The sequence below is a fragment of the Amblyomma maculatum genome, chromosome 5 (genome assembly GCF_055883805.1).
Source record: "Amblyomma maculatum isolate TAMU_Amacu chromosome 5, ASM5588380v1, whole genome shotgun sequence".
NCBI classification, from domain to species: Eukaryota; Metazoa; Arthropoda; class Arachnida; order Ixodida; family Ixodidae; genus Amblyomma; species Amblyomma maculatum.
In genome coordinates, this window is record NC_139348.1 from 150,497,368 (window position 1) to 150,506,596 (window position 9,229).

Sequence of the window (9,229 nt, forward strand, 5' to 3'; positions counted from 1 at the left end):
AAATGCGGCTGCAGCAGCCGGCCTAAAACCAGCGGCTCAGTAGTCGGGCGCTTAACCACTGAATTACTGCTTCCGGTCTGCCTGGTTGCATATAAAGCGAATCCTCTAGTTATGACAAATGTTTAAAGCGAAAGCTTTACGATCTCCATTTATAAAAAAAAAAAACGGTGACTGCGATGTCACCATTGACACGGCACCAAAACCCAGCTGTCGTAGGCTGCAGTACGAAACCAGCGGGTGCATGTGTAAAAGGACGAATGCCACCCATCCAAGCATGCGTTCAAGGAAATTGGGGAAAGTTTAGGATCGTCGTCCGCAGCTCATTCAAAGGACACCCTCTACTCGCTTGCCTCCTTGCATTCATGCTTCACTGCACGCACGGAAGGCGGATCGTCCACATCGGCGTGGTCTGCGGGCGAGTAATTCCTGGCATGATTTCTGAAGTGTCCTGGCCACCTATAGTGTCATTTACATCGGAGAAACTTGTTAATACCCTGTAATGACACACCACACACTCATTTTACCATCCATCGTTTATGTTCTCTTGAGCAGCGAATAAATGTCACTGGTCTCATTTGCGCTATCATCGGCTTAAGTTGACGATCTGTTTTCGCCAGCCATGAAGAAGACAGGAACAATTGTAGGACCTGTTTTTTAAAACGTTCAGTCGGGGCGCTAAAAAGAAATATTGCTCGCGGCTGTTGATTCTACACTGCGCTAGGAAGAATTCAAGACGTGTGACAACTGCAGTGAAATAAGCGGAGTTGACGTGGATCCTGGATGGCGTATTCTGTTCGTTAGAATTTCACTCAGTTACTTCGATGCCTCCAGTCACAAAGTTCCACAAATTTGTAGCATGATTTCCTGCGTTCGCACTTTAGTGCTGATGCAGCGAATTTATTTTTCTGCATTCGAAATAATTGGCAGTTATTTCATTGCAGGAAATTACAAATATGATCGCCTTTCGAGTAGAAAATAGCGATCCGGCAAAAACATGACCCAAGCAACCACTTCCGAGTCTAGTAACAGACTTATGTGACGACTTCGCGATAACTTTCGAACATCCAGAAGTCAACAGAAGTCGTAAATATATAGACGTGTGCGAATCCCCACTAGGAATCTGTAATCGCAATGCTAAGTTTTCCAAAAGGAAGGAAAATTATAACAGCCTTACTAAAGCCAGCTCTCACTAACTCATTATTGTGTGCTGCAAATTTCTGCGGAGATATCCTGAGTATTTAAGCGCTTTTCTGCATTCATGTTATGCTCTCATAATTACATTTTGTCAGGAATAATTCGCCGATCTGCATTCTGCATAGGAGCCCTAAAGCTTTATTCCAGGTTCTATTCAAGGCTGTAACATAGCAGAATTAAGTACAACCATCTTGTAATGTCATTTAGGGACAAAATGCTGAAAAGGGAAGTTCGGAATGAGCTCCTCAGCGAGAAAGTAGGGCTCATTCTTACTTAAGATAATACTTGAAGGTAATTGAGTGACATAAGCATAAATTGCAATTAATCAGAACGCTGCCTTATAACCCCCTGCAATCAGAAACACCATTTCACGTTGCATTTGTTTGATTTTGTTTTACCCCAATGTTCCAGGTTGTGCTAGTAGCAGTTTGCGACGTTATCTAGATGGTTCTGAGCAGCCTTTAAATTCAGCGTTGACGAGTGCGACGGGCATTCTTAGTTCGACGATCGACGAGCACGTTTTTTGCTATCGCCGCCGCCGAGTTGCTTAGTTCTTTTGCGGGCGCAAGTGAGCCCAATAAAGAGTTAATCTCAGTACCTGCACGCCTGTGTCTTCTTTTGGTGTGTACCGCCTTGTCACCACTACGTGACAATATTACAAAAGTAGGTAAAACATCATTTGGGTTTGATTAAAATTCTATTTATGCTAGCTCTGCGCACTTTCAAAATATGAACTGAGTCCATTTATAATTCAATCATTTTCCAATTAAAGAACGATATAGATGTGCACTACAAGAATACCAGTCAATTTTTTATGCCTCGCCATGTTCAAAAAGAAGGTGTCAGTCTTGTTTTGTTTTGTTTTGTTTTTTTTTTTTTTTGTTGTTGTTTTCAGGTTAATTCGCTTGTGCAAGTCACCGAAAAACCGCGCTGATTTTTTTTTTTCAGATATTGCCGACTTTATATGTAGCTTAGAATTTATGATGTCTATACAAAGTTTGATACCGTTCGCTGCAAGTCGTATATTAAATTGAACTTCAGCATATCAAACACAACAAAATTAGCTGAAACCCGAGAAAAGATTTGTTTGACAGACTGCACGGAGCGCTCAGCAGCTAGGCTAATAATCTATCTGCTGCACTCTTCGACGACCTTCGTGTCAAGTCTGAAAAGTTTAGATTAGCAAGAGAGACTCAATCATATTATAATAAATCATAAAAAATGAAATGATCTTGGGATGCGCACCTACCTCATTTCGAAAGACTAAATTTATACTAGTTGAGTAACAGTACCCATGTCGATGCCAAAACGCCTGCCCTTTGTAGTGCTGTGAGCGAGTATAGAGAGCTAACCCTACAGTGTCCATAGCAATTGCAAAATGCTGTCTTGCGAGTATTTTGCTACCGCTCAGATACGGAACATTTATTACAAAAGCTTGTGTGATGTGTTGAAATCCCGCTTTCTAGCTCCTCAAAAAAATACGTGGTCACGTGGTATTTAGTAATCATGACGTCACGCATGATGTACTAGGTGGTGGACTCCATGGTATGGGTGGTCATTTGGTAGCTAAGAAATTATTTGAAATGCTGTAGCTATGACCACGGGACATGGCCGTCATCTTGAATCGACAGCGACGAAGAAACCGCCAAGAAACCGGCAAATGTAAGTAGTAAGAGGCAATGCTCTAAAAAAAAAAGAGACTGAACCCTGAACCTTAAGACAGATCTGCCTGTCTGTTTTCCAACATCTTACCTTAAATTATGAGGCAATTTTTTTAAAAAGGTATTTTAGCGTTAAACGTTAAGGTGTCCAACGTCTTAGACGTGGCTAAGGTTGGATGCAGGTCAAGAAAAAAAGCGGCCATCAGCCTTCAAAGATAGATGGATGGGTTTATTGATAGGAAAGGCCAAGAAGTTGGCTGGAATGATTAAAATCTGGTCTCCTACAAAGCAACCCTCAAAGGGTTGCTTTGTAGCAACCCTCCAGCCAGTGGCATCACAGCAACTGTGTGACGTCGCGGCACTCACGGGAAACGAAAAAAACACAGACAAAAAACGCCTTCCGACGCGGTCACGGTTCTTGCGCACATTTACCAAAATGGCCACCTCCCGCTTTCGCGTCCGTCCAGTGCCTCCTATAGTACAGTGCCTGCAGCATCGCACCTGTTCCCACTGTATTAAGGCCATGCTCGCGGCCACGATCGTGTCTATACATCCGTAAAGCTTTAGTTTGATGACGTCATGAGATGTCGTGCCTCTAAACTAATGATGATGCCATCAGTGGTGCAGTATGTCGTGCCTTAAAATTAATGATGACGTAATCAGTACTGTAGTATGTCGTGCCTTGAAATTAATGACGACGTCATCGATAGATGCCCTGCCTTGAAATTAATGATGAGTTAATGATGACGTTATCAGTAGTGTAGTGTCATACCTTGAATTAATGAATGACGTCATCAGTGGTGTAGTTTTGGTGACGTCACGAAGTGACGACATCACCAGACGATTCACGCTTATACGAGCGCCTTCGGGTTGTAGGTAAACATGCAGCTAGCACAGGACGGGGTTCATTGGAGGAGCATGAGAGATGCATTCGCCCTGAAGTGGGTATAGTCCGGCTGATGATTATGACAATGATGGTGATGATGATGATGATAATGATGTGTAAGGCGCATTATGATCAAGCTTTGCTAATTTATATTTGTACTGTGTGTTCAATATGTACGTTATTAAGAACCGCCAATAAGACGAAAACAAATTGTGCCACATTTTGACCATGCATGCAGACAAGCTGCCCAGTCAGTTTTGAGAGGAGTTTTCACTCTTGTGCGGCTTGACAATGTGCTGAAATAAAACCGCTATATAATGTGTTAACCTAATTGGTACGTCTTTGTTTCTAACTTCTGTTTACTGTGTAATAGACAGCTGCTAATGTGTTACTTCTGAGAAGTACTGTATGTGATACGAATAGGCATGCGCTTTGTATTTGTTTAAGTGCATGATTATATTTAAATAAAACATTTTCATTTGATTATTATCCGTCATAAATTCACTTTGATCGCTTAATTTGTGCAACACACGTGTGCTTCTGTGACGCTACGCGTTAGCATCGCACCAATTATAATTCATTAGTACAGAAAGCTACAGCAACTCATGTCAAGCAATCAAAAGTAGATTTTAAAGTCTACAGCACATGAGTATGTGCATTATGTGCCATGCCAAACTTTCTAGCAGTGACTAAAAACATTTTAGCAGATGTCCTATGTCTCCGTCATCTGAATATCTCTCGAAATTGTAAATAAGAAGCTGTTAGTGGCATAATCGTCTGCGTGAACACCATGCTATGAAATAAATATTGCATTCTAGATCAAGGAATTGCAAATAAGAACCCGTTTGTTGCTGGCATGGCCCTCTGCATGAACACATTTTATAAAACTAAATATAGCACTAGACAAAAAAGTCCAGCCTTCAAACTTTCTCCTACTCTGACTGCTGTCTAAGAATATGGTGTTGGCAATTCCACCTTCACAAATGCATCCTATGAATATTACATTATTTAGCGTCACGAGCAGCACTGAGCGCACATTGAACACCAGGCTGTTGTGCGAACAGTGCACTGCAGCATTGTTTACAACTGCCTCGATCAAACGCAGACACACACTGACTTATTAAGCAAAAATGCATGGCAGGGGTGCGATTCTCATTAGGGAATGTAAATAACATCTGCCAAATTCTAGCGATCTTTGCACTGCAACTGCATGCGAAACCTTGAAGTCAAAAGCATTGCTTGGGATATCGTGCATGATGTCCTACATTTCTTCCAGGAAATAAAACTTGTTTCTGGAAAAAAAATACTATATATCAAAAATATTGCTCACATATTTTATGCATGAAGTTTTAAATTTATTCCAGGAAATAAATTTCTCTCCGAGCTTCTTGGCACATATGATTTTGTCTTCACAGAATTTTCTTTAGTACTAAGTGTTGCAAAGTGCAAATGAAACCCGAGATTTCTGTCAGCAAATTGGTGACATCTTGCGGGGCAGCTGTGCACATATTTTAGGAAGCTGCCTGAACTGAACTTTAGTTTCTATGACCACGCACTGGTTCCTTTGTCAGTTTTCTCTTCTTCGACTGACTTTATTCAATTGATATGAAATGCTCTTGGGGGAGCACTCAAGGCTGTCATGCAAATTTGCACGTGTTACTAAAACATGGCATTAGAGACCAGAACTTTTGTATTCATTAAGTATTGTCGATACTATGCTCAACAATGCTAATATACCGTTTTTTACACGGTTTAACATCCCGAAGAAACTCGGGCTATGATGAGCACTGTAGTGAAGGGGTGTGGAAGTTTCTACCACCTGTGATTCTTATGTGCTCTGAGATCGCACAGTACATGAGCCTCTAGCGTTTTGCCGCCATCAAAATGTGACCATCGTGGCTGGGATCAAGCCGGCGTCTTTCGGGTCATCTGCCGAGCACCATAACCACTGAGCCACTGCGACGACCTACTTTTGAATTATTTTGAGCTAGCGTAGCAATGATTACAGTGCTCAATATTTCCATGAGCTGTGTAACCAGAGCACATTATTGACATTTTGCATTGCTTTTGGGGTTTCCCATAATAAAGCTGAAGCGTGGCTATGAGAGGTGTGGTATTGGAATGGTCGCACAAATTTATTTCGACTACCGTATCCCTATGTGGTGTGCCAACATTGCATAGTACAGATGGTTTTGCATAGCGCATCAAACTTACCTGCAATTGCTGGGATCTAACCTGCAACCCGCAATTGGCAGTCAAGGTTGCTAGCTTCTGTGTCCCCACGACCAAGAAATATGCGTTTCATCTTTAAACATGTTTAAACAATATTGCATAAACTGAGCAATGTTTCCATCCTACATAGTTTCACGCAAGCGTTTGCTAAATACTAAGTACATATAGATTACATGTATTTTACTACAGTACTATACTCAGACACAACTTAAGAAAAAAAGTGGCATTTCTCTTTCAAAGTACCAGCTGGAACAATTGGCGTCAACTGTTTCTAACGAGGCCATGGTCAATACCTGGTCAATCATGCTAATCCAATTCGCCCCTCAGTTCATGCTATCATTAAGAGTGTATCTCCAGAAAATGACTAATTCTGAATGAAACGTTTCTTCCCCATATAGCACCCCACAATCAATGTGCCGCTTCATAAAGCGAACTAAACTAATCGAAAATTACATTAAATTTGCCGAATTTATTTCATAATGGTCACAGCAAATGAGATCCTGAACGAAACTATGAGCGAGCTTTTCTAGTGCTGGCTGCTACATCAGAAGGCAACCTTAGCTGAGCAAACTGTTGAGTTAATTATAGCAAATATGGTCAGGAATGAAAATCTCAAACAGCTTTCCTCGTATTCACTGCTATATCTGAATGTAGTGAGCACCAAGCCAGGTATACGACACAAACACACACACCACTGAGTTAATCACAGCAAATGATATCAAGAATACAACATTGAAGCAGTTTTAATTGTGACCGCTGTATTTGAAATCAGCCGGCACCGTGCCAGACGTACGACACGCACACCACTGAGCTATTGCAGAAAACGTAGTGAGGAATGAAACTCTGGAGCAGCTTTTCCCGTAGTCACTGCTATATCTGAAGGCAATCCTGCCGAACTGGCTTAACAGCCCACACCACTGAATTAATCACAGCAAATTAGAGTGGTGTTTTTTCAACAGTAGCAAAGTCAGCAGAGGGACAATGAAGTTTGAATATTTGTAGGACAGTGGTGAATAGCCGCTAGCCTTACAAGTCTGCAAGAGGCTGCGAGTCCATGTCATCGTCATCGAGATGGATGATGATTGGCTGAACATGTGCACTGCCACCTCTGTCTTCCAGAAAAAAAAATCTAATATCGATGACACGCCTGACAGCATATGCTTTTTCTGCAGTGACAGTTTTCTGCAGTCAGCTTGGAGTCTTATTCTTTCAGGAGAACCTCTGCATCTGTCACCTTAAATGTGGCATCCCTGGCTACCACACCATGCTTCATCTGAGCCCATATGAGCTCGATTGGATTGAGCTCACAGTGGTAGTGTGGAAGCCTCAGTACAACGCAGCTTATCCTTATCCTTTCGGCTGCGCTTTCAACACGAAATTTTAATTGCGGCTTTACAGAGGCCACAAGGGTCAAGAATTTCTTTGTCAGCATTCTCTGTTGCCGCATAACCTCTTTAGATTTTAGCCAGTCCCGCACTACTTCATTGCGACAAGCAGTCGTAAGCACTGCTTCTTCCAAGCGCGAGTGGTATGGGGCATTGTCCATTTCAATAACACTACCTTGTAGTAATTTCTCTACAACAGCATGAAACCATCGCTCGTAGCAGGTGCCGTCCATCTCCTCGTGGTATTCACGTAGTCGCCATTCCGCCATTCTTTTTACCGCGAAAGACGTCCAAGCAACCGTTAGTTAAGCCGTCCTCGCTGCCGATGTGCCTCACGATCAAGCGCTGTCCCTTTCCTGATGACTGCTTTAGGCCCATAGTCAAGCCACCCATGAAGGCGCCGTGGTGGGAAGCAACAATCTTGTTCACCTACACAGTCGAGAGAGTGAACCCTGCAGTCACTCACGTTTCGTTCAGGAAAATAGATTTCCTGCACTCCTCCATGTGCCTTATGACGCAATGCAGGTATCTTTGCTGCCAATCGATGATGTCATTTCGCTTCATCAGCCGTGAGTCTCGGCCCCTCTTCTCACTCCTGAATCCTATATCATGGATCAGTCGGCACACAGTCCATGGTTTTAGGGGAGTAACCTCGTCACTAGTGTTGAAATCAGTGACAATCTTCTTCACAGTTGGGCTCCCATTACGGCAAAACCCCGATGCACACAAGACTGCAGTGCGCACTTCGTGGAATCGTCGTACACCTCGGTGCGTCATCTCTTGCCTACGCTTCGTGGGCGCTTCTGGGAGGGCATTGTAACTTTTGCATCGTTTTCTCTCACCTCTTTTTTCATCGATCACTAACGCCGCGCTAACTCCAAGAAGGTCACTCACTATCATGCACGTTTCTTCCGCTACGCTCCGAGTACTGCAAATATACGTATTTTGGAGCATCTCCCGTTCGCAATTGCAGATGATACGGCCACTCTTATCCTTCTTGAACCACTTGCAACGCGTAGACATTAACTCTCCTCAATCCTCACTCAAAAAGGATGAAGCGCATTTCGATGTGGCCTCGTTGGCCTCAATGACGGAAAAGAGATGCAGTGGAGCGCCAAGCAAAAAAGAGGTTTCGTGAAAACTCGACAATATGAAAATTCGGCATCAGAATTGGTCGTTTTACCTGTTATACTCAGATGAGCAAATAACCATCGATCGAATTGAGCAAAGATATGTATTTTTACTGGAACTCAAGAAGAGTTTAGGAGCTATTTGCAAACATGGACGCACTCGAAGAAACCGCGTTCCGAAGCACTACTCGTAAGTGACGTCATGACATTGCTCGGTAGCTATTGGTTGGAGGGGGTCGCTTGAGAGCTAGATGATGCGTTTTTTTTTTCAACCGTCGTCCGACTATAGTCTCCTCCTTCAAATATGACGGGAGTGGCGTGTGTATATCAACCTTCGTCAACTCATGTGCGCCAGGACATCGGTGAAAAAATAAAGAAGCAGCCTGGGGACTGCACTGCACATAGGCGCGCCCGTGTTCAACACCTCGCCAGTCACTGCATGGCCTTGAAGCTCTCGACGACAAGGGCACATTCATCGCCGGCAAATTCAAAAAAAGACGCGACTGATGCCTCCGGAGCTACCAAAAGGAAGATGCGGCAAATGTGATACGGAAGGAAAACGGAAACACAGAGCACTCGCGAAGTCCAGGATTCAAGCAGCAACACGGACAACTTTCGTGGTTACCTCAAGTCTGCCCGTGACGTGTGGCCCTAGTGGCCGTAGCGAGTGGCAGCGTCCGGTGGTCTATCGCTATACATACCATCACAATAGTCGCAACGTGTACCCTTCATAAAAGCTCC